Source organism: Eretmochelys imbricata, chromosome 8 (genome assembly GCF_965152235.1).
Source record: "Eretmochelys imbricata isolate rEreImb1 chromosome 8, rEreImb1.hap1, whole genome shotgun sequence".
NCBI lineage: Eukaryota > Metazoa > Chordata > Testudines > Cheloniidae > Eretmochelys > Eretmochelys imbricata.
Window position 1 is genome coordinate 73220994 of NC_135579.1, and position 25967 is coordinate 73246960.

Sequence of the window (25967 nt, forward strand, 5' to 3'; positions counted from 1 at the left end):
TTTTTTTTACAATTTCACTTTTTATATGTTCCACCCTCTGAAAAGCATAACCACCAAAGCAAATAAAAGTTTAATAAATAATATATACATATACACACACATTTAAATGAACAACCATGATTAACTTCTTAAGAACCATTAAGTGTATAATTACAAGGATTCTATTACATTAAGATACCAATTTCTTTAAAGCCAGAAATAATACCTGCTGAAACTTTAATTATTTAAATGAGAAAAGAAAGAGGCATGTTATCTTCTCTGACAAAGATTAAAATCAATTTAATTGCTTCTCTGCTGCATTGACATGATTCTTGCTGTGAGTCAAGCAACCAAAAAGGGAAATTAACACTGCAGCTGTTAATCAAGTGATATTTGTGTGCTCCATCTTATTATAGCAGGAAAAAGAATAACTGCTACTTTGGGGAGAGTTTGGCCACACTGTACTTCATATAATTTTTTTACTTCAAACATTCAGCCGATTTACTTAATTTTTAGAATCTCAAGTATCTCTAGATGAAGTGCAGCCTGAGAAAATTGTATGTTGCATTGTTTGATCCCCTAATAAAATTTGTGATGTCAAGACCAAGGTTTGTTCCAAATTAAATTCACCCTTGGATATCTGACTATAGTGTAAAATTTTGAAGTAGCTCAAAAAATAAAAAAAAGATATCAATCGGTGGGGGGATGGGCAGAGGGTGGCAGCTATGAAGCATAACGGTATATTTACAAGCAAGACAGTAGCAGCTCCTAGAGGTCAAAATTCAACAATTTTACTAAAATTAGAACATGCATTTGAAAGCAAATAACTGTGGAGTATGTAGCACCAACTCATGGCTTATATCTGCTGATTTAAAAATGTTTATCCTTGCAGTGCCTTTGTTAAACCTCAGCACAGAGTGAATATTCAGCAACATCTACACTCGACAAACTAATGTATCTGATTGTAAGAAAATGGTATTGTGAAATATTTATGAATTCTGAAATACAAACCGGTGTGGTGCCTCATCATCTCTTATCAGCCCTTGTTAGCTTTACAGATGATGAGACGCACGAGAATAACTGAGGTTGTCAAAACTAATAGAATTCAGAGACTCTGCCCCAACGTAGTTCAGTTTCATCGAGAGCTCATTTACTGGAATTTTTAACTCCTTCACTTCTCATCATTGGATTTGTATCAGTTTCATTTTAGGGACTGTTATTTACTATACATAGCAGAAGTGGTCATGGCACTTCCCTAATTGCAGACTGGACAATCGACTATGGGAACTTTTGGGGGGAAATAATTTGGATTGTAGTGTAACTTTAAGCATCTTCACCAGTGATGGACAAACCTCAAGAAATTTGGTTCAGATAACTGAGATCTGGATGCTTATTGTATCTGAACTTCCAGAGTCTGTGGTCAGAACAAAGCTGGAGTGAAACACTCATGAGAACTTGTGAGAACATATGTAACTGTACTTCCATGAAGGCCTGGGAATCTCGTAAGAGCAACTTTTCACACAGCATTTCAGCTCTTGTAGGAGAGCATCCTCTCACAGTAGCTCAGTTCCTCTTCTCCCAAACAACATAGCGGAATGATAAATAGTTGAACTAAATTAACTTTTTGAGCCACAAAAATTGTTTGATTTGGGTTTGTTTCAAAGAATAAGCAAAGATCAGAATCAGGTCTGCTACCTCTGAAGTGGTTGAGCCAACCCTAGTCTTTACTTGGTGCTATAGACAAAGTTTTGTAATATTGGTAATTTTTCAGCAAATACTAGTCTCTTCTGAAATTGATCACATTGTTGCCCAGCCTTGTGCTGTGCCTTATTCAATTTGGCCAAATGTGGCATGTTACAGATGTCCAAAAGGAGTTTACTGCTAATGAAGCAAAGTTTCAGTGGATTGTAAATGACAATCAGAATTTTATTAAATTTCTTAAATTATTTATTAAAATAATAAATTCGAATAATTTATTCGATAAATAAAATAAAATTAATTTAAAATTTAAAATTTAATTAATAATAATTTATTAATTTATTAATTTATTAAAGGCTTTATTAAAAATTATCACTTTAAACTGAAAGCCTGAAGGCTCCATTAGAAAGGTTCAAGGCCATATGTTGAGATCGAGTAGAGAAAATATTAGATAGCAAAAACCTAGTGTTGAAATCATTGTACAATCTGAGATCAGGAATCAAGAGAGGTTACAGTTAGGGTTGTGCAAAGCATGGATTGTTCAATCTGTGTATGGGGTTCACGAACCAAATTCTGCGCTTGATTCACAGAAGATGGATATGAACTAACTCCTAGATGTTTACTAGATATACTAAATATCACTGAACTCAAACTAAGGGAAACCCGACCACCACCAGAGCCTTCTCCTTACTCTATTGCTCCTACTCTAATGAGCCGTAGGACCTCATTTCCAGTTTTAGGTGACTCCAGATAGATCCTATTGCCTCTTTGGGGGTGAGGAGGAAGAAGAAAAGTTCTTGTGGCCAAAGTTTCCCTGAGAAAATATTTCTTAACTTTACCCAAGCATGTGCTAGGCACCTCCCAGGACAGATGGAAAGACAAGATCCCTTACTTAAGAGCTTACAAACAAATTTTGGATACAACAGTGAGGATAACAACAAGACATTAGGAAGAATGACCAGAAGCAACATTAAGGTTACATATTAACTCAGCAATATTAGTGTACACTATGGAGGAGAGTTTGTGGCACATTTTTTCCTAAATATGTAGGATGAATAAGTAGGAAATTTAACTGGCAAATTTCTTGCCGGCCTCACAAAAAGAAGTGGGTCTCCAAGGAGGATTTAAGAGAAGAGCAGGTAGTGGATCTGCAGACCAGCACAGGCAAGGCCTTCCATGCGTAGAGGGGCAGTGTAGAAGGAAGTGTAGAAACAGTTGTGGGAAAAGGTGATAAGCAGAGTGATGAAGCTGGCATCCTCGGACTAGCTGAATACAGGATAGGGTTGGGAAGATAAAAGCTGGGAAAAACAGTGCAGGGATTCAAAGAGGAGCTACTGTGGTCAAATTCATGGGTAAGGGAGAAAATCTTGGTTTCAGCATTTTGTACAGACTGGAGCAGGGCACTGTGGGCATTAGAAAGGTGTCTGAAAAGAAAGTTATCAAGATGGGACAAGAGAAAAATTTATAGCTCTCTGGACAAAGAGAAAAGGATAGATCTTAGAGATACTATGTAGGAAGGAAAGGTAAGTTTTGGACATGATCTTGCAACTGTAGACAGAGATTATGTACAAACACATTCCCCTCAAATGCAGAATTTGTGGGTTATCAAATAAATGCAATATTAATTTAGGTGTGGATTAATGTAACCAAAAATCTTACTTCCACTGACATGACAAATATATCCAATCCCAGCTGTGTCCTCTGGAGCATGTAGTACAGACTTTCACATAGGAAAATTCCAAAAATGAAAAGAGTGTAGTAATGAGTTGAAAATAAAACAGAGAAGAAACCAGAAGGCACTGGTGAAGGAGAGTGACAGTATAAATCCAATTTTGTTTTCAGCAAAGGAGACACAGGAAGCCTTCAGTTTCACATACTCTGATACTGTCAGAAGGTCTCTGTCACCAGGAGACAGTCTGTCCATTTTCTAGGTTAGAAGTGGGATTGGTTTTACAGGTGGCTTTTCAACATTCTTGCATATAATCTGACATCTCTGTCTGAATAAACATAGGAGACCCATCTTATTTTAGTTCCTTTAGTTTTCTTTTGTTTACTTCCCTATAAAGCTTACTCATCTCACCCATGTCTGCCTTCAGCAATAACCAAAGATTACAGTGATGAAAGGAGTTCTCTGAACACACACACAGAGTGAAAACCACCTGTTATTTGGCAGTAACTTTCTGCCTAACCAAATGGTCACCATTACTGTATACCTTGATCACTACATGAAGAATTTATCACCCGCCATCTTACTGTAGCTTAGCAACTTCTCTAGGAAGATAGGAGCAAACAATAACCCAGGAAAAGTGAAGAGCCATAAAATTATTTCCAATAATTGTGTAAGATATTTTACATATTTCTGTCTTTAAAAAGTTTAACAAAATGCCCAGAACTCTGGAGAAAATGTAATGCAGAGATTACTGTTTAGATTGGTCAGATGTTCATCTCTAAAAGTCAATTAGCTATAAGCTTCATGCCCCTTTCTAGGAGGCACTGGTGTGTCTTTAGAGAAACTTAAGAAGGGATGCAAGTGTTTTCAAATGAGTTCTTATTGAGGTACTGGAGAGTTCAAGTGCTTGGAAATCAAACATAAAGCCTCTGTGTTCTAGGACATCAATTTAAACCGAGCCCTGGGCAGTAGCATCTAAGGGTATGCCTACACTGCAATTTAAGGTGTAATGTCAAGTTATGCCTACCTGTGCTAGCTTTAATCAAGGTAGCTCATGTAACAAGGGCAGTGAAAACATGGTGGCGCAAGCTTCAGCACAGGGTAGCCACCCAAGTACAAGCCTGCCAGGGACCCCAGGTATGTACTTAGGAGGCTAGCCTGCACTGAGGTTTGTGCTGCCATGTCTTCACTGCTCTTGTTATCAGAGCTACCTAGATTCAAGCCAGCACAGGCAGATATATCCAAGCCTCAGTTACACATTAAATTGCACTGTAGATGTCCTTGGTGAGTCTTCACCATCAGATGTCTGTTTGGTGTCCTATGCAAAGTGAGCTAGAGGCCATCACCCAGTACACAGCTGACAGGGATCCACGTCACAAAAGCCACCACAATTTGCACTAGTCAGCTACACTGTTGGCAGTCTCAGCATGAAAATCAAGGACTGAACGGAATCTAAAACCACCTACCTACTGTACAAATGGTGGTTCCAGTTGAAGGGCGAAACATCCTGGTGAGGTAGGTGGATTGCAATGCTGTTGCCTGTGCTGTACGTGTTTCCACACTGTCAATCTATAAGCAATAGGTGACCTGGAAAAAAATAAAAACAATGCATGCTATGTGCTACATGCACCCCAAATGGCATTTGAACTAAATTAGATGGAGAAAGGAAATGGGAGATCTGAGTCAGAAAGTTTCAATGGCTAAGATGCTGAAACACATGTCGTTCCTGGGAAGCTGCCAGAGGAAGAACAGCTTTGATTGTTTATTTAAAAAAGTAGAAAGAGCACATTAAGGAACAGGCAATTTTATGGGGCATAAATATATTCTCAACGTGCATTTTGCTACATTATGGTGCAAGTTTTCCTAACAGGCATCCTTTCCTTCCATATACTTCATTTGCCTCAACAGTAGACGAACATGACTTTTTGTCACTAGCTGTCAGACTAATATACTCTTCAGTTCCTCTCAGCAGCCTGGATATTAATTCAGGATTTCCATTGTTTTTTTCCCCCCTCTCTCTAAAGATCAGCAAAAACATTTTATGGAGAGTATTACAAAAACCTCTGTGCTCAAGCTGGTGCTAAGTTATGAACATTTTAACACTTGAAACACTTTAACCGGGATATGACTATTGTTAAACGTTGATTTTAAAAAAAAATCTATTAAGATCTTTCACGTGAACTTAGTTTTAGTGAAAGATGATGGATACCAAAGTCCTCTATTTACCGACAGAATATATAGCTACTGTACAAGCATCTCCATACTGTCCCCTCTTATGCCCAAACCCAAACTCTGACCTGGAGCAGGTGGGGGTCCATCTCTGGAGAAAGATTTTGGAAGACAGTACAGTCTACATGTCTATTCAGTTCTTGTTTGTTCTGCTTAGTGAGGCAAACAAACATGTAAATTAGTTCCCTCTGTGAACGTGGTTTTTGAGTACTTGTCCACTACGAATGGGATCATAACTGCAAAATATGAAGCACAGCTATATGAAACAGTAACATCTTCCAGCCTAGGGCTGGATTTTAACTGGCAATTTAGAGGTAAGGGACTAGATTCCATTACCAATTCCTTGAGCTGTCCAGACTTGCCAAAGTCAACAACATTGACTAAAATAATAAACATTTCTAATAGGTGTATTGACCTTGTGTGTGCAGATAAGATTGTTGATCATGTGCAGGTGGCAAAGAGTCATGAAAATCCCCTTTCAGTATATTAAAAGTAGAAGAGAAGCCCTTAAGGGGGTCTGGTCTCCAGCTTTCTCCTTGCCATACTTAAGACATGCACAATCCATTCTTCCCTCCACAATGTAATGTTTGTTTAAACACTGAGAATTGCAGTAAGGCTAATGGGAGTGGGACTGTCATTTTTATATTAATATTTGCGGATTATGACTGCCCGGTTGGAAGGACAGCCACTTAAGATAGATTATTCCCGATTAACAATATTACTACCAGGGAACACTGAAAAATTGCAGAGAATGATGTTAAAAGGGGTGGGAGTCTACCGGTCCGATTAGAGAACTGGGAACCAGGAAACTCCCAACTTCACCTGCCTGTTCAAATCCTATAGTGATGGATTCTATGAGAACATTTGTAATGATTAATTCTGGTTTAACCCTAAGTCACGGGCAAGTTCAGCAAATCAACCTCTCCGTCCCAGTTTCCCCATCTGCCAATTATGCATAACACCTACCGTCATAATGGTCTTGTGAGGATTCTTTAATATTTTCAAAGGGTTCTAAGGATAATAAGTGCTAACGTATTATTAACCTGTAGGAACATCTCCTTTTTTGTGACACCTGTGCGAGTACTTCACAGACAGTGTAATTCATGCCTCCATAAAATGAACTTGCCTTCCTTTTTGCACAAAACATGTAATTGTGGAGCCAACAGAATCTGTTGTAAGTGGCAAATTCATCACATTTGCTTCCCACCCACCGAGTGGAAAACTTTAAACGCGTTTATAGATCTACAAAATGGGTATATAGGAGAAACATGCAGATTTCTGGAGGGAATAATAAAGCCATATTAAGCAACCATACATAGATATTTCCAAGATGATTCAAATGATGCACAATGAGGCAGGAAAGTGGGGGACCCATATTTCCAGTCCCAAGCACTATTAGGAGAAAAACATTGCAATGACATCTGCCCATTTTCCAGGGCTTTGTGAATCACAGCAAGCCCCATCAGCCAGTATGTAAAAAACTTGTAGTAACAGCTTTCAAACAGCATTGGAGGCTTTCCAATACATCAGTGATGCGGCTGTATAAGAACATGAATAGTATTGAGTGAAAAGCCCGTTTTATTTCTTTTTTAGATAGATACTTTGACAACTAGAAGTACAAAAAATTGCAACAGCAACTTCATTCTGAGCAGACAGTCCCTACACTCATCATATACACCAACGGTACTGTTCATTAAGTGTGACTTTTCCATTTGTTCTAGATACAGATCTCTAATATCTAGCTGGACTAAACCTGCAGGGCTCCTACTTCTTTCACAGAGTCACAATGTGGGTACACATGTGTACTGTAGCATCACCTATTGCCTGTTAGTGATATTGAGAGACTGTTTCTACTTAGGGACTCGAACAGTTTTAATTTTGTTAGGAAGTTGTAATAAATATAAAGGGAAGGGTAACCACCTTTCTGTATACAGTGCTATAAAATCCCTCCTGGCGAGAGGCAAAACCCTTTTACCTGTAAAGGGTTAAGAAGCTAAGAGAACCTCGCTGGCACCTGACGCAAAATGACCAATGAGGGGACAAGATACTTTCAAATCTGGAGGTGGGGGGACAAAGGGTTTGTCTGTCTGTGTGATGCTTTTGCTGGGAACAGATCAGGAATGTAGCCTTACAACTCCTGTTAAGTTAGTAAGTAATCTAGCTAGAAATGCGTTAGATTTCCTTTTATTTAATGGCTGGTAAAATAAGCTGTGCTGGATGGAAAGCATATTCCTGTTTTTGTGTCTTTTTGTAACTTAAGGTTCTGCCCAGAGGGATTCTCTATGTTTTGAATCTGATTACCCGGTAAGGTATTTACCATCCTGATTTTTACAGAGGTGATTCTTTTACCTTTTCTTTAATTAAAATTCTTCTTTTAAGAACCTGATTGCTTTTTCATTGTTCTTAAGATCCAAGGGTTTGGGTCTGTGTTCACCTGTACAAAATGGTGAGGATTCTTACCAAGCCTTCCTCAGGAAAGGGGGTGTAGGGCTTGGGGGGATATTTTGGGGGAAGACGTCTCCAGGGCTCTTTCCCTGTTCTTTGTTTAAAATGCTTGGTGGTGGCAGCATACGGTTCAAGGACAAGGCAAAGTTTGTACCTTGGGGAACTTTTTAACCTAAGCTGGTAAGAATAAGCTTTAGGGGTATTTCATGCAGTTCCCCACATCTGTACCCTAGAGTTCAGAGTGGGGAAGGAACCTTGACAGAAGTATACCTCTAAAGACACTAAAGGACAATTAGTGTGTCACCTAGATCTGGCCCTTAATATCCAAAATACCTAAACAAAGGGTCATAAATAAGAAAAAGGAATAAATCAAGCTATTTTATAGTCCATATTATAAGGAGTAGAACAGAACTGGAGTTAGCAATTCTAAACAGGAACAGGAGGATATGCTGAAATACTACTTAAAATAGAGCCTTCAGAAACATTAGGTGTAGATTCAACTATGTTTAAACTTCATAACACTCACCATACCATTAAAAACACATTTGTTTGAACAGATACTGATAGCAGATTTCCTGTTCCAAGTTACTACATGATACTAGAAAACAGGAACTAAAATGAAATTCAGTATAATGTAATCCAATGCAAGATTATGTGAAAATGGCCTTACCGCAGGGCTATGCATTGAATGGGCATTTAAATCCTATTATGTCTGATTCTCTTGCAGTATTTGGGCACGTTTGTAAATAGCTATAAAGAAACATTATGCCTAGTGCTGTTAAGTCCCCACATGTAGCAGATGGTTTCTCTGTTGTGAGAATGTATGTTTCAAAGTCAGACCCAATGCAGAAAGAGGCAACAATGGAAACCATGGCATCTGGTTTCAAAGACGCACAGCTCACAGCTAGTGGGAGAAATCAGACATAATACAGAGAGATAATATAACACTGATTTACCAGAACATTTGCAGCAAGTAGGGGAGCCATAAGAAAGATGTTCATGCTTTCTTTACCTTTGTCATGACTGAGAGCAAATGCACAGAACAGAGCAGAGAAGTGGGAATCCAAACAAATTAGTTATTTTAAGAGAAAGTAAGTAGTATCAGAAAAACAGAATTGCCTGCTGTAATCCTAGAAAAAGAGCTGGTAATGATAAAAAGAAATGAGTGGCCCATAGAAAACAGATCTATAAGATCAGCGTAATTCAGTGAGGGAAACAAATACCTTTCTAAACATGTCAACCAGACCAATGTAAAACATAATAAATCTAGAACAAAAGGTAGAAGATGTACACACTTTATAAAAGAGAAAGCAAGACAGCCCTGAAAATGGGCCATTAATTTGTAATGCTTATGACACCATGTAATGCCTGTGTGTGAAAATCTGGCCCCATCCAAGTCAGTGGCAAAATCTCCTATTAACTTGAATGGGGCCAGAATTTCACCTTTTGTTTGCCTAGGTATCCTTGTAGGCAGCAGCTTTGCACCAAAGAAATTATTCCAATCACAGCATTGGGCAGTGAACAGACTAAAAAAATTTTTGGTATATATGTCTTTCTAGAACTCAAAATAGAAGACATCATAATTAGGTTTCACAGTAGCCGCCATGTTAGTCTGTATCCGCAAAAAGAACAGGAGTACTTGCGGCACCTATGCATCCGATGAAGTGAGCTGTAGCCCACGAAAGCTTATGTTCAAATAAATTGGTTAGTCTCTAAGGTGCCACAAGTACTCCTGTTCTTTTTGTGGATAATTAGGTTGTTCATCTCATTTTGGTTCATGCAAAGGATGGAATAAGCCAAGAAGCAGCAAGCCTCAATTGTGCTTCATGGCCATGGTATTGAAAATGAATTAAAAATAAATTTAAAAAATTGATTGATTTTTGGAGGGCTGGGGCAGCAGGGAAGGGAGGTGTTCCTGAATATCAAACAATTGTATTGATGTGCTTTTTACCCACGATTTGTGCTGTATGCTGGCTGTGTTGTGGAAATGATGTGTGAACATGTATTTTAAAACTGTCATAAAACACATGCACAAGGGGGCCAAATTAAGTTTGCACAGGCAACCTTACTTCTGACATTTCCTAACTTTTGAGTGCTTGATTTTGTACCCTTAATAACGTTCTTTTAACATAGTATTTTTGTATGTTATTTCCTGGGTTTTAATAAATTAAACTGAAAAAACAAGCTTTATCCTGTGGAACCATGTTGACTCCAACACAGTTCACCAACAGGGTGGGAAGCTTTAGATCCATAACACATATCTTTGCCACTTGATCTAACAGAGTAACTGATAGCAATAGTAGTTTATCATCCTCTGTGAGCCAGCCAATAGAAGGAGATGAGGCACATATTTTGCTAGTGGGTTTCACAGCTATTTCCTTCCACTAACAGAATGGTGAGACTGGAATCCTGGGTTCTATTCCAGGTTCTAAGGCAAATATACTCAAGTGGTCAAAGACTCTTCTCTGCCCCTGTTCCTCCCGCCCAAGCCTGATCCCTTCTCCCTCAGCCCCTCCAGCCTCGATTCATAGATATTTAGGTCAGAAGGGACCACTATGATCATCTAGTCTGACCTCCTGCACAACACAGGCCACAGAACTTCACCCACCCACTCCTGCAAAAAACCTCTCACCATTCATCCATTCCCCTTCCACTTCCATCAGCTTCATGTCCTGGTCCCAGACACACACTTACTTGCTATACCCCAGGGCCAGCTCCTCATCCCCTTCTGCATTCCACAGAGGAACTTCTTCCTCCATGCTGCCTGGGTAGCAGCAGGAAAGCATTGAGAGCACAGGAGGGATTATCCCTATCGATTCTGGTGCCCAGTGTGATGGGTTGGGTCACAGAAACCCCTTTGGGACTGCCAACTAATGTGCTGAGACTACCTCTGAGTCTGCTTTTTCTGCCAGCTTGGGACTTCAGTACCTTGCCTTGTTTGAGCCAGACACGCTTGCCTGCTGCAAACACAGACCCAAGTCTGAACCACATCCCCCAAAAGCTGCAGGCTTAACTGAAAACAGCTTAAGAAGTGTTCCTGTCTCCAGATCTCAGTACCCATCTCCCAATGGGGTCCAAACCCCAAATAAATCTGTTTTACCCTGTATAAAGCTTAAACTCATAAATTGTTTGCCCTCTATAACACTGATAGAGAGATATGCACAGCTATCCCCCCTCTCTCCCCGGGTATTAATACTTACTCTGGGTCAATTAATAAGTAAAAAGTGGTTTTATTAAAAACAAAAGGTATCATTTAAGTGGTTCCAAGTAATAACAGACAGAAGAAAGTGAATTACCAAGCAAAATAAAATAAAACATGCAAGTCTAAGCCTAATACAGTAAGAAAACTGAATACAGATAAAATCTCACCCTCAGAGATATTTTAACAAGCTTCTATCACAGACTGGACGCCTTCCTAGTCTGGGCCCAATCCTTTCCCCTGGTACAGCCCTTGTTCCAGCTCAGGTGGTAGCTAGGGGATTTCTCATGACTGCAGCCCCCTGTGTTCTGTTCCACCCCCTTATAGATCTTTTTCACAAGGCAGGAATCCTTTGTTCCTCTCTGGGTTCCTGCCCCTCCTTCTAAATGGAAAAGCACCAGGTTAAAGATGGATTCCAGTTCAGGTGGCATGATCACATGATCACTGTAAGACTTCATTACCCACTTGCCAGCACACAGGTATACAGGAAGACTTACAAGTAAACAGAGCCAAATAACAGTCAATTGTCCTGGTTAATGGGAGCCATCAAGATTCCAACCCACCATTAATGGCTGACACTTTGCATAATTAAAATAGGACCTCAGGGTTATATTTCATATTTCTAGTTTCAGATACAAAAATCATACATACAAATAGGATGACCACACTCAGTAGATTATAAGCTTTGTAATGATACCTTACAAGAGACATTTTGCATGAAGCATATTCCAGTTACATTATATTCACACTCATTAGCATATTTTCATAAAATCATATAGAGTACAACATCACACCCAACACCACAGCATTCCACAGAAGACCAAGAAAAGGAGAAGTCCTGCTCATCCTCTGCAGCCCTGAGATGGAGCATGCTCAGTTGCAATGTAGGAATGGGATATGCACAGTCCAGTCATCTGTAAGAGCTATGACAGAATGGAGCATGCTCAGCAGAGACAGACTCTTTGGGAAATTTAGATGCCAAAATCTCTACTGAGCCTGTGAGAACTGAGTTCTTCAGAGGCTCATTACTTGGTCAAGATTTTCATGGGGATTGTAAAAGAAATGTCCAACACCAAAATTACCCATCTGCCAAATTTCTGGTCACTTCTCCAAAGTATAGGGATGGTATGGCTTCTCAGCAAAATGGCTGATGTGAGATATTTTTAATGTGGGCAAAACAATGTATTTTTCCATAACATCATTCTGAGAAATAGCTGAAGTTAAAAAAAAAAAGCAGCTAACTTCAGGCAGAACCATCACGGAACTTCAGGCTGTAGCCTCAGGCAGAAACCAGCATGGAACTTTTCAGCCCAAACAGTTAAAGTTTGGGAAAGTTACAAAAACAAGTGAAAACCAGATCTTATACTAGATACTGCTGGGCAACTTTAACTACAGGCTTTGCTCCTTGCACCACCTATAATACAGTTTGTCCAAGTACACTGGAGAATTGAGGCATTTGTGTATGACTTTTTATGAGTAACAGAAGTGAGGACATTAGGAAAGCCATGTGTTTTTAATTTGCTAAACTGTGCTTACAGGTCTATTGAATGCTATTGTGAGATTGCCAAAGAGTAAAAAAAAATTCAAGTGAACAAAGTGATGGTTAGAAGAAGGGGTCGAGATCTGAGGAATCACAATGGTCTTCCAAGAAATCAAGTAACCCTTCAGACACCAAAGTTAAATTGACTCTAAAGCTTTGGAGACAAAGGCTGAAATTCTGTTCTCGAAGAGGTGCGGCACACAATTCACAGTCCAGGAGATGAGTGGGGCAAATGTGGCTTTAAGCCACCTTTGAGCCCTCATGATCCTGGGCTTCTCCAGGACATCCAGCATAACTTAAAAAGTCCTGGGGCCTTGTTTAAGTTACAGCTGCCTCCCCAGGCTAACCGATAGTTCATGGTGCTACACACTGTGGCCCTGACCCAACATGCCCCTCCTATACCCAGCATGCCCCCTGCATCAGGGCTGGCAGAGGAGTCCTCAGGAAGCAGCCTTACAGCTGTCTTCTGCAGTGCCGGAGGTAAGGAAGTCCTCCCATGGTCAGAACTGGGGTTTGGGGAAGCCCCTTTTTGCCACTGTAACTCTTACATGGAGTAAAGTGGCCAAAGTGGGAGTGAAAATCTCACCCAAAGGGCTGATTTGCCTCATTGATTTCTGTGATGGTATACAGATTGTTAAATTCAAAGAGGAATTGCAAATTGTTATAAACTGTTATAACCCTACATGGGCAGATTTAAACCAGCTTCTACGAGGAGTCATGCCTAGGGAAACACTGAGTTGCCTTTGTGAAGAAGCTCAGTGGCACAAGCAAAATCCAGGCCATGACCAGGAAAAGTTAAATAAAATCAGGGAGAAGCTGTTAGATAAAATTCTCACAGTCTGCCCAAAGAAAGCTGACTGGACCAAAAATTAGCACCTGTAAACAAAGTAAAAATAAGAATTTGAATAAAACCCAAATACCTTCACCACCACATTAAAACTATGTTAATGACCTTCCAGCTCCAGAACATACAGGGACCCCATAATAGCCGCCCATTGCAGGGGGGGCAAGGGGAAGGCCAAACCAAGGTCCCCACCATCCACCCCCCCTAGGGACCCAGTGATGGCACATGTTACTATTGCAAGCAAATGGGCCATTGGATACAGTAAATGTCCCTACTGCCGTGGTCTATCCAAAAGTGGTAGGAGTGGGGAATACTCTTATTCCCCACCCCGCCTCTTCACATCTGTCCATTTCTATCGGTCCTTTGTTTGACCGTCATGCCTTCCTCCTAAGCCCTTGTTCACCTGCTAACCTTTTGGGAAAAGACTTGCTGTGTAAATTAAATTGTATCAACGCGTGGTTAATTTTTCCACGACAAGATTGCTACCAGTGTGAAAGGAGAAGCAGGCTAGAGTTTTGCGTTTGATATCCCAAGTTAAAAAGGAATGAAAAAAGGTTTATGTATTTTTTCTTCCCCCAAGTATCTTCAGCAAGATGGTATTGGTTATTCCACTACGGATGACTGGGCCTGTGGAAGCCCATCCTAATGTAAAGTCACCTTTGTCAATATGCTGCAGGGAAACAGTTTTGCAATGAAACTAGGCTGTATTTGTAAGGTATTACTGCATATTGCTGTGTAAGATAAGGAACAAGCACTACTATATACAACAAGAGACAGGCTGAAGTACTCAGTATGGTATGAATTCTGTATGCAATACTGTATGTCAGTTATATCTCAAAATTGAGAAGTAGTTCTTTGGTTTTCCTTTAGAAGTATACACAAGTTAAATATGCTGTTATCGTGGATACAATATTGCAATCAGTTAATCTAGAATATATTTACTAAAATCTTAAAGTAATATTTAAGTATATTATAGTTAAATATATTTACTAAAAATTTAGTTCTGATTAACATTTTTCTAAATGTTCCCCAAATGTAAAACATATGTTTGAAATCAGACATTCGGTCTGCTACGTTTAGCTGTATTTTAAGAAATCAGTACGAGATACTATATTTTTATTGCATATTACATAAGTGAGAAGTGGAGCTGCCACAGCCCATCTCTTCTCTAACTAGCAAATTGGTATTTAATTTTTTTGATACGTGACTGTCATAAACTGAAGTCAAAATATAACTGTCTTTCATGTAACTGACATATTTAACATATGTATCAATTAAGCCCTTCCTTAAAAGAATGAATACTGAATCTATGGCATTTTCTTGTAGAAGTGTTATGGCTTAGACTTTAACGTGTTTGCAAATGTTTGTCTGGGATTTCAGATGTCTGTGTGGAGAAGTCTGTGAGGAAGTTTCATTATACATGCAGCATTTATGATCATGAAAGGCTAACTTCATATTTATAGAGATGGCTGCTGACTGTTCATGAAAAAGCACAGAATCTCTCCCCTTCATTGGGGGGAAAGAAGGATCTCACAGAACATAGAACAGTTAATATCAGCTTTATCTGAATTACGTGATTGGTCATTAACAATTAATATGGACTGCAGGATTTGGACTTAGGTGTGAACAGCTACATCCTTTTCCCTTAAATTCCATTCACTGTTGGGAAGTAGCCAATGTCCTCATTCAGAGGGAAAAATAATAAGTGTGCGTTATTTATACCCAGCTAAGAACATTCTGCTTAAAAAAACACAAGATTCTGCCACCTTGAAATCTTCAATTACTTTAGAAGTATTACATGGGAGTTTTATATTTTGTGTGCCAGCAACTATAAATCAATAGAGTCACACACTTACCCACTTCATTATATACTCCCCCGGCTAGATTGAGCTTGTCCCAAGCACCTACGATTCAGTATTTTTACACTGTTGACCCAATGTGCTGAACCCACTCACATATCCTAGCTCAGTGGCTTTCAACCTTCCAGACTACTGTACCCCTTTCAGGAGTCTGATTTATCTTGTGTACCCTCAAGTTTCATCTCACTTATAAATTACTTGCTTACAAAATCAGACATAAAAATACAAAAGTGTCACAGCACACTATTACTGAAAAATCACTTTTTCATTTTTACCAAATAATTATAAAATAAATGAATTGAAATATAAATATTATACTTACGTTTCAGTGTACAGTATATAGAGCAGAATAAACAAGTCACTGTATGAAATTTTAGTTTGTACTGACTTCGCTAGTGCTTTTTATGTAGCCTGTTGTAGAACTAGACAAATATCTAGATAAACTGATGTTCCCCTTGGAAGACCTCTGCATACCGCTGGTTGAGAACCACTACTGCCAGCAGCAATCAAACCCAGGATTTTTGGTTTCAAGAGCACAAGACCCTAACTATTTAAAAGTGACATGCAGCGTCTTTACACCTTGATCTTATGAAACAGAAATGAAGGAAGTTGGGTGTGTGTGTGACGTTGCACTCTCTATGATTTTATGAAAATATGCTAATGAGTGTGAATATAATGTAACTTGGAATATGCTTCATGAAAAAGGTCTCTTGTAAGGTATCATTACAATGCTTATAATCTACTGAGTGTGGTCATCCTATTCGTATGTATGATTTTTGTATCTGAAACTAGAAATATGAAATATAACCCTGAGGTCCTATTTTAATTATGCAAAGTGTCAGCCATTAATGGTGGGTTGGAATCTTGATGGCTCCCATTAACCAGGACAATTGACTGTTATTTGGCTCTGTTTACTTGTAAGTCTTCCTGTATACCTGTGTGCTGGCAAGTGGGTAATGAAGTCTTACAGTGATCATGTGATCATGTCACCTGAACTGGAATCCATCTTTGACCTGGTGCTTTTCCATTTAGAAGGAGGGGCGGGAACCCAGAGAGGAACAAAGGATTCCTGCCTTGTGAAAAAGATCTATAAGGGGGTGGAACAGAACACAGGGGGCTGCAGTCATGAGAAATCCCCTAGCTACCACCTGAGCTGGAACAAGGGCTGTACCAGGGGAAAGGATTGGGCCCAGACTAGGAAGGCGTCCAGTCTGTGATAGAAGCTTGTTAAAACATCTCTGAGGGTGAGATTTTATCTGTATTCAGTTTTCTTACTGTATTAGGCTTAGACTTGCATGTTTTATTTTATTTTGCTTGGTAATTCACTTTCTTCTGTCTGTTACTACTTGGAACCACTTAAATGATACTTTTTGCATTTAATAAAATCACTGTTTACTTATTAATTAACCCAGAGTATATATTAATACCGGGGGGGGGGGCCAAACAGCTGTGCATATCTCTCTATCAGTGTTATAGAGGGCAAACAATTTATGAGTTTACCCTGTATAAGCTTTATACAGGGTAAAACGGATTTATTTGGGGTTTGGACCCCATTGGGAGTTGGGTATCTGAGTGTTGGAGACAGGAACACTTCTTAAGCTGTTTTTAGTTAAGCTTGCAGCTTTTGAGGGACATGGTTCAGTCTTGGATCTGTGTTTGCAGCAGGCAAGCGTGTCTGGCTCAAACAAGGCAAGGTACTGAAGTCCCAAGCTGGCAGGGAAAGCAGACTCAGAGGTAGTCTCAGCACATTAGTTGGCAGTCCCCATGGGGTGTCTGTGATCCAACCCATCATAGTGTGCATGTGCATAAGTGACAGCAAAATAAAGACCCTGGACCAAATTCCTCACCTATTCAAGTGCAATTCCTCATTGACTTCATCAGGAATTGTACGTAAGAGCAGAATTTGAACCTACCTTAACTTTTCTTAGCAAATACTCCATTAAAATCTAAAAGCAATTGATGGACCTTTCATCCAAGTTATAGGCTAGACACAACTCTCCTGTGTTGTCAATGGTTTCCATAGTTCAGTAGTGATCTACACTAAGTTGTACTTCTCTGCATACCAACTAAACAGAAATCATTAGACTAAAGAGGTTTTACTCCTTGACAAAGCCAACAAGTGATCAGAACATTTGCCGGTCACATGAAGAACACATTTATACAGTTGTAATCATTTTCAGATAGTCCATATTTTAAAATCTATTTACAGTACAAGACATACAAGTCAACTATATTTTACAGTGACATCAAATAAATTTTACATGGGTTTACACTATTAAACATAACAGTATTTACTGTTTTTAATGCTGTAGTCACAAGCTGAAAATAGCAGTAGAAAAATATTTGTTCCTATACAAAAAAATTAAAACTTAATATTGTGCAAGAAAACTTCATTGGGGTTTTATCACATTTTGTCCTTGCTGAATAGTTTTGGCTTCAGCAGCTGCTATATGAAATGTAACTGTCACTACAGTGAATAAATAAGTAACTCTTGCTATAATACAGCTGACCCTAGTAACAGCATTAGGGTAACGCCTTTAGGGGTAACCACAGGCCAAAACAGAAGTGCATTTTGACTGTATAAAGATGTGCTTTCATGTCACAGAACATCTCACTCCATGGGCTATAAAGCATATGTGCCAGAACTGATAATTGATTTCCCACCTCCCAGCCCCCAATCCCCATTCAGAGTGTATAAAAGAGAACTGGTACCTTGTCTGCTCTTCACATCAGATTTCCTCCCCATAAGATGTTTCTAAATTAATAATGTTTATAGTGTTATTTACCTCTGACACACATTTGTAATATTATAGGAAAGTTACTCTTCTTAACAATTATCCTTAATAAACAAGGACCCTTGAACTTATGCCTTTTCCTATCATGTGTTATAATGTGAACTTCCACACTACCACTTAGCGGGCTAACTATGAAAGACAGATTACTTCAGTTTGGTAGGCAACAATTTGATTTACATGTTTACCTGTATCTGTTTCCAGCATCCATATTAGTATTGGAAGACATATATTTTGCTTTTTAAAAAAATCAACATCAGCAATCCAATAAGCAACTATACAACAAACCAGTGCTCAGGCAGAGTATGAAAAAAAAGCTGGCAAGGAAACAGATTTATTTAAGTTTTACATTTTCAATATATTGCTTATTTTAAATATAAGAGAATACTTTGGCACTGTCCTATTTAATTCTAGTTTGGATTCCTTCTGACAGCAAGAAAAGTACCTCTATGGTACTTCTATGGTAAACAAGCTCTCTTCATAGAAATAAAAGATGGTGCTTTCAGAGTGCCATTCTGAGAATGTTTGACTATAGTAAGGCCTAGATCGTCAAATTTTCAAACATCCACTCTACACTATAAAGCAAAACAATAAAAAGTAAAGTAAATTAGTTCCTCCCAGCCAGGTTAGAAGTCTTGAAGTTGATTCACCCAACACTATCTACTAGAGAACAAATCAATTTAGTTTCCTCCTGGTTCCATCATAAGCTCCCTGCAGGAATTATAAATCACACATAACTAACTCCCAAAGAGTTCTGTTGACCAAGTTTAATCACCGTGTAGAATAACTTCAGTCCTACTGATGGTGCTAAAAGAGTGTTATAACATAACCATATTTTTGTGAGATAGAAGGACCTGCAGCTAACATGTTAGATTTAATGGCAAGGTGACAAAAGTAATTTGAAACATGTTCATATTCATATGTGCAACAATTATTAACATTACATATTCAACAGTGTCCTATAATTAAACTTTTTAAAGCAGTTACAGGAAGAGAGATCATATATATTTATGTTTTAAAATACACCAATCCCAAGCTCTGGGCAAATGTACCAAAAAGAAAAAAAAACTATTAACTTATGAGGTGGTCAAAACTATTTAGGGTTTGTCTCAGGGTTGTCCAAAGGAGAAATTAAAAACTATATGTGCATTTTATTTTACATTATACAGGCATCATTTTAGTTCTATATTTAAATAAGTCCAAAAAAATACTAAGCAGAATACTTTCCATGACAGAATACAGTTCTCTTTCTTTCAGCTACATACATGCAAATTCTAACTCCATTTATCACTCACTTATGCTTAAAGTGCATAATGACAGCATACCTAAGTACATGAAAATGCTTGGGCATGAAGTCAGTGTGTTTTTGCCTCTTTTCCAATGGTTTCTGCTAAAGACTTACCCAGACACTCTTAAAATGTGAAAAGTTGTAACAACAATGAACAAGGACCACTAACAGGCAGTTTTGAGAGGGAGTTCTCCAGGTGAAGGAGGAGCAAATTCGGGACCTTTGGGGTAAGTGGCTGTCTGTAGTGTGTGTTTGTGTTTGGGGGTTACTTGCTGTATGCTGAGCTTGTGTTTGTTTGTTTGTTTGAAGGACCATGTGCTGTGGCCAGCAGTTGGAAGCTGGAAGCTTCTAAACAAGGTTTGAAATCTATAAGCCTCTGTTCATTGGTTGAGCCTTAGTCAGGGGGCAGGGCTATCAAGAAGGCCAGGGCTTTATAAAGCCATGAGCAAGCAATCAGGGAGCTTTGCAAACAGGGACCGCTAACAGGGAGTTTCGAGAGGAAGTTTGGAAGGGGGCGAGGTACACTTGCCATTCTTTAAAACCTTTAAATAAACAATAATCAAAACTTCTTGATTTAAACAAAAAGCCTATCATTAACCTAGGTAGCTGTAGGAGAAATGCAGGCAGAAGTCCAGCAGCAGAGTTGGGGCTATCCTGTTCATTGCACTCAGTGTAGCATGTATGATTACCTGCCCTGTGGGCGGGTGGTGTATGTGTGCAGTTGGTGCAAGGAGCTCCTGGCCCTCAGAGACCATGTACGGGCTCTGGAGGCCAGGGTGGTGGAATTGGAGGAGCTAAGGGAGGCAGAGAGGTATGCTGATGAGGCTTTCCGGGACACTGTAGATTTGTCCCACCTCCGGTCAGAGAGCCCCTGCGCTGTTAAGGAGGATGAAAGGCCCAGAGAAGGAGAGCAGTCAGCGGGAACAGAGGGAAACCTTCCCATAGTTGGGACCCTCCTTCCAGATGATGTTGGGGTATCATCTTGCACTGAGGTTACCTCTCCGGGGGAGGGAACTCCAGTCATTAGGAAAAGGCAGGTGTTAGTAATGGGAGATTCGATCACTAGAAACATAGATAGCTGGGCTCGTGATGACCGGGAGAACTGTATGGTGACTTCCCTGCCTGGTGTGAAGGTTGCGGATCTCTTGAGGCATCTAGATAGACTTATGTGTAGTCCTGGGGAGGAGCTGGTGGTCATGGTACATGTAGGTACCAATGATGCAGAGAAGAGTAGAAGAGACGTCCTGGAGGCCAAATTTAGGCTGCTAGGAAAAAGACTGAAATCCAGGACCTCTATGGTGTCATTCTCAGAAATGTTTCCAGTTCCAAGCACAGGGCCAGGTAAGCAGGCAGACCTTCAGAGTCTCAATGCGTGGATGAGACGATGGTGTAGAGAGGAGGGGTTTAGATTTATTAGGAACTGGAGAAACTTTTGGGATAGGGGGAGCCTATATAGGAAGGATAGGCTCCACCTAAACAAAGTGGATCCAGACTGTTGGCACTTAACATTAAAAAGGTTGCAGAGCAGTTTTAAAACTAAGAGATGGGGGAAAGCTGATTGCTGCAGGGGCGCATGTGGATCAGACAGAGACTTCTCTTAGAGGAGAGTCTATTGATAGAGATTCTCTAGGTTTTAGTCAGGAGGAGGGGATGGAAGAAGATAAAGTATGGGCCAGATCAGATGAAAAACATTCACATAAAGAATCTGACACATCAGAAAAGGGCAGACAAATAAACAGTGACAAGTTTTTAAAGTGCTTGTACACAAATGCTAGAAGTCTAAATAATAAGATGGGTGAACTAGAGTGCCTCATGTTAAAGGAGGATACTGATATAATAGGCATCACAGAAACCTGGTGGAGTGAGGACACTCAATGGGACACAATCATTCCGGGGTACAAAATATATCGGAAGTACAGAACAGGTCGTGGGGGGGGGAGTGGCACTATATGTGAAAGAAAATGTAGAATCAAATGAAATAATCTTAAATGAATCCACATGTTCCATAGAATCTCTATGGATAGTAATTCCATGCTCTAATAAGAATATAACAGTAGGGATCTATTATCGACCACCTGACCAGGACAGTGATAGTGACGATGAAATGCTAAGGGAGATTAGAGAGGCTATCAAAATAAAAAACTCAATAATAGTGGGGGATTTCAATTATCCCCATATTGACTGGGTACATGTCACCTCAGGACAAAATGCAGAGACAAAATTTCTTGATACTTTAAATGACTGTTTCTTGGAGCAGCTGGTACAGGAACCCACAAAGGGAGAGGCAACTCTCGATCTAGTCCTGAGTGGAGCACAGGCTCTGGTCCAAGAGGTAACTATAACAGGACCGCTTGGAAATAGTGACCGTAATATAATAACATTTACCATTCCTGCGGTGGGAAGAACACCTCAACAGCCCAACACGGTGGCATTTAATTTCAGAAAGAGGAACTATGCAAAAATGAGGAGGTTAGTTAAACAGAAATTTAAAAGGTACAGTGACTAGAGTGAAATCCCTGCAAGCTGCATGGACACTTTTCAAAGACACTATAATAGAGGCTCAACTTAAATGTATACCCCAAATTAAAAAACACAGTAAAAGAATTAAAAAAGAGCCACCGTGGCTTAACAACCATGTAAAAGAAGCAGTGAGAGATAAAAAGGCATCTTTTAAAAAGTGGAAGTCCAATCCTAGTGAGATAAATAGAAAGGAGCATAAACACTGCCAAATTAAATGTAAAAATGTAATAAGAAAAGCCAAAAAGGAGTTTGAAGAACAGCTAGCCAAAAACTCAAAAGGTAATAATAACAAAATGTTTTTAAGTACATCAGATGCAGGAAGCCTGCTAAACAACCAGTAGGGCCCCGGACGATCGAGATACAAAAGGAGCACTTAAAGACGATAAAGTCATCGCAGAGAAACTAAATGAATTCTTTGCTTCAGTCTTCACGGCTGAGGATGTTAGGGAGATTCCCAAACCTGAGCTGTCTTTTGTAGGTGACAAATCTGAGGAATTGTCACAGATTGGAGTATCACTAGGGGAGGTTTTGGAATTAACTGAGAAACTTAACTGTAACAAGGCACTGGGACCAGATGGCATTCACCCAAGAGTTCTGAAAGAACTCAAATGTGAAATTGCGGAACTATTAACTATGGTTTGTAACCTGCCCTTTAAATCCGCTACTGTACCCAATGACTGGAAGATAGCTAATGTAATGCCAATATTTAAGAACGGCGCTAGAGGCAATCCTGGCAATTACAGACCAGTAAGTCTAACGTCAGTACTGGGCAAATTAGTTGAAACAAAAGTAAAGAATAAAATTGTCAGACACATAGAAGAGCATAAATTGTTGCACAAAAGTCAACATGGTTTCTGTAAAGGGAGATCATGTCTTACTAATCTATTAGAGATCTTTGAGGGGGTCAACAAACATGTGGACAAGGGGGATCCAGTGGACATAGTGTACTTAGATTTCCAGAAAGCCTTTGACATGGTCCCTCACCAAAGGCTCTTATGTAAATTAAGTTGTCATGGGATAAGAGGGACGATCCTTTCATGGATTGAGAACTGGTTAAAAGACAGGGAACAAATGGTAGGAATAAATGGTAAATTTTCAGAATGGAGAGGGGTAACTAGGTGTGTTCCCCAAGGGTCAGTCCTAGGACCAATCCTATTCAACTTATTTATAAATGATCTGGAGAAAGGAGTAAACAGTGAGGTGGCAAAATTTGCAGACGGCACTAAACTGCTCAAGATAGTTGAGACCAAAGCAGACTGTGAAGAACTTCAAAAAGATCTCACAAAACTAAGTGATTGGGCAACAAAATGGCAAATAAAATTTAATGCGGATAAACAAACTAATGCACATTGGAAAAAATAACCCCAATTCTCCCTACAATATGATGAGGGCTAATTTAGCTACAACTAATTAGGAGAAAGATCTTGGAGTCATCATGGATAGTTCTCTGAAGATGTCCACGCAGTGTGCAGCGGCAGTCAAAAAAGCTAACGGAACCGTAGGAATCATTAAAAAAGGGATAGAGAATAAGATGGAGATTATCTTATTGCCCTTATATAAATCCATGGTACGCCCACATCTTGAATACTGCGTACAGATGTGGTCCCCTCATCTCAAAAAAGATATACTGGCATTAGAAAAGGTTCAGAAAGGGGCAACTAAAATGATTAGGGGTTTGGAACAGGTCCCATATGAGGAGAGATTAAAGGGGCTAGGACTTTTCAGCTTGGAAAAGAGGAGACTAAGGGGGGATATGCTCGAGGTGTATAAAGTCATCAGTGGTGTGGAGAAAGTGAATAAGGAAAAGTTATTTACTTGTTCTCATAATATAAGAGTTAGGGGCCACCAAATGAAATGAATGGGTAGCAGGTTTAAAACAAATAAAAGGAACTTCTTCTTCACTCAGCGCACAGTCAACCTGTGGAAATCCTTGCCTGAGGAGGTTGTGAAGGCTAGGACTATAACAGGGTTTAAAAGAGAACTGGATAAATTCATGGAGGTTAAATCCATTAATGGCTATTAGCCAGGATAGGTAAGGAATGGTGTTCCTAGCCTCTGTTTGTGAGAGGGTGGAGATGGATGGCAGGAGGGAGATCACTTGATCATTACCTGTTAGGTTCACTCCCTCTGGGGCACCTGACATGGGCCACTGTCGGTAGACAGGACGCTGGGCTGGATGGACCTTTGGTCTGACCCAGTGTAGCCATTCTTATGTTCTTACAACCCTTCTTTGTCCTTTCTGCCCCACCAGTTGATACTCATATAGCTAGTATAGAGTATTGCTGGAGCCATGAACATGGCTGTACAAATGGTCAACAAGGGTTGTCACAATAGTTTCCTAAGGAAAGATTTTCAAAAGTCAACAAATGAGACAGCTACCTTGACCTTTCTTCAGCACTAAAGAGAATACAGCTGGAATCCAGTCAGACTGAGTATTACAAGGCTAAACACAAGACAAGTATTTTATTCCTTAGAGAAATTGCCCACACAGAGAGATCAAAAACCAGAAAGGAAGGAAACAAAGGTGGAGGATTATTCTTGGATGGAAGCGGTTTCCCTCAGGTGACAAATAACCTAGGGGGAATGTCTCCTTGAGCCTGGCTGCAATTTGCTGGTGTGCTGTGTTACAGCTGTAGTTAACACTGGCAGCATTTTGCTGTGGGGCTTCTGCCCCCACCAGTGAGTATCACTGTCTATTTGTGCACTCAAACTGGAGAATTTATGCTTAAAGGATGTTTGTTTTTTGTGTTTACATCTGAGTAACACTGAATTCTCAACACATTGTTTTAAACAAAAACCCATAATCCTGAACACATATTACAGTTTGGAAAAACAAAGGGTCAGATCCTCAACTGGTGTGAGTCTATTGAGCTAAATGAGCTAAACCCATTTACACCTGCTAAACAGCTGGCCCAAAATAATGTAAAGTGAATATAAGCATTATGTGTAAGCCAAGGGGCACAGCTGATTGAAGAATATACAATAGGGCAAGGGCTTGGTTTTCCTACTGCAACATCCCTCCTCCTCCCTCTTCACTGTGTAAATTAGACTCATTTTGTACATCCAGTGACTGCCAAATCATTTTCTGACCAACTTCTATCCAGAATGACATATCTTAAAAAAAAAAAGATAAAAAACCTTGTGAAAATGTTATTTAGATTGCAGAGTTAAGCACTCCAAAGTTAGGAAATGCTATCTCCTTATTTCAACCCCTTGCATGTATTCATTATGATAAGACTTTAATGACATGATCACATTTTCAACATAACCTCCACCTCCTTCAGTGCACAGAAGAGAGGCTGCTCAGAGAATGAATAAGGGGTTGTGTAGAGAGACTGTTGTCTCTAGATTTTTGCCTTATTTGTTGCACATGTTGCAAGCTGCATAGTGAATGATGTGGGGAACTGTGGAAAGAGAAAAGATGATCTCATGGTTTAGGGAATTGAATGCCATCCTGGAGAACTGGCTTCTATCCTTGCTCCTGCCTCAGAGTTTCTATGTGATGCCGGGCAAGTCACTTAAATCAACATTTTCACACATGGACTATATGCTCCTGTTGCTGAGTGCACCTGGGGTCTGATTTGCAGAAGTGCTGAACCCTCACAACTGCAGCTGAAATCAATAGGAACTGTACTTTGAACATATGAAGTGCTATAAATATGCTAAGTACTCTGAAAAAGAAATCAGGTCCTATGGATCTTAAATTGGGTACCCAAAAATAGTGGACACTTGACAATTTTGTCTTAATCTCTCTGTGCTTCAGTTCCCAGCTGTAATATTATGATATCATCTAATCTCAGATGGGTTTTGTGAGGATGAATTCATTACTGTTTGTGAAGCACTCAGTTACTAGGGCAGTAAGTGCCATAGAGATGCCACGTAGAAAATAAGTCTACATTGCAGAG

General features: G+C 39.6%; 1 long non-coding RNA gene across 4 annotated transcripts in view; it reads right to left on the reverse strand.

Moving 5' to 3' along the window:
* Window positions 1-1990: 1990 nt before the first annotated feature.
* The window catches only part of LOC144269534 (uncharacterized), a 78635-nt gene continuing 54658 nt past the window's right edge, over window positions 1991-25967 (reverse strand). For all 4 annotated transcript variants that reach the window (XR_013346950.1, XR_013346951.1, XR_013346952.1 and 1 more), the window contains 2 exons: window positions 4813-4933; window positions 1991-3674 (listed from right to left, as the gene is read on the reverse strand). This is a non-coding gene — a long non-coding RNA (uncharacterized LOC144269534). The remainder of the gene's footprint in view (window positions 3675-4812; window positions 4934-25967) is intronic.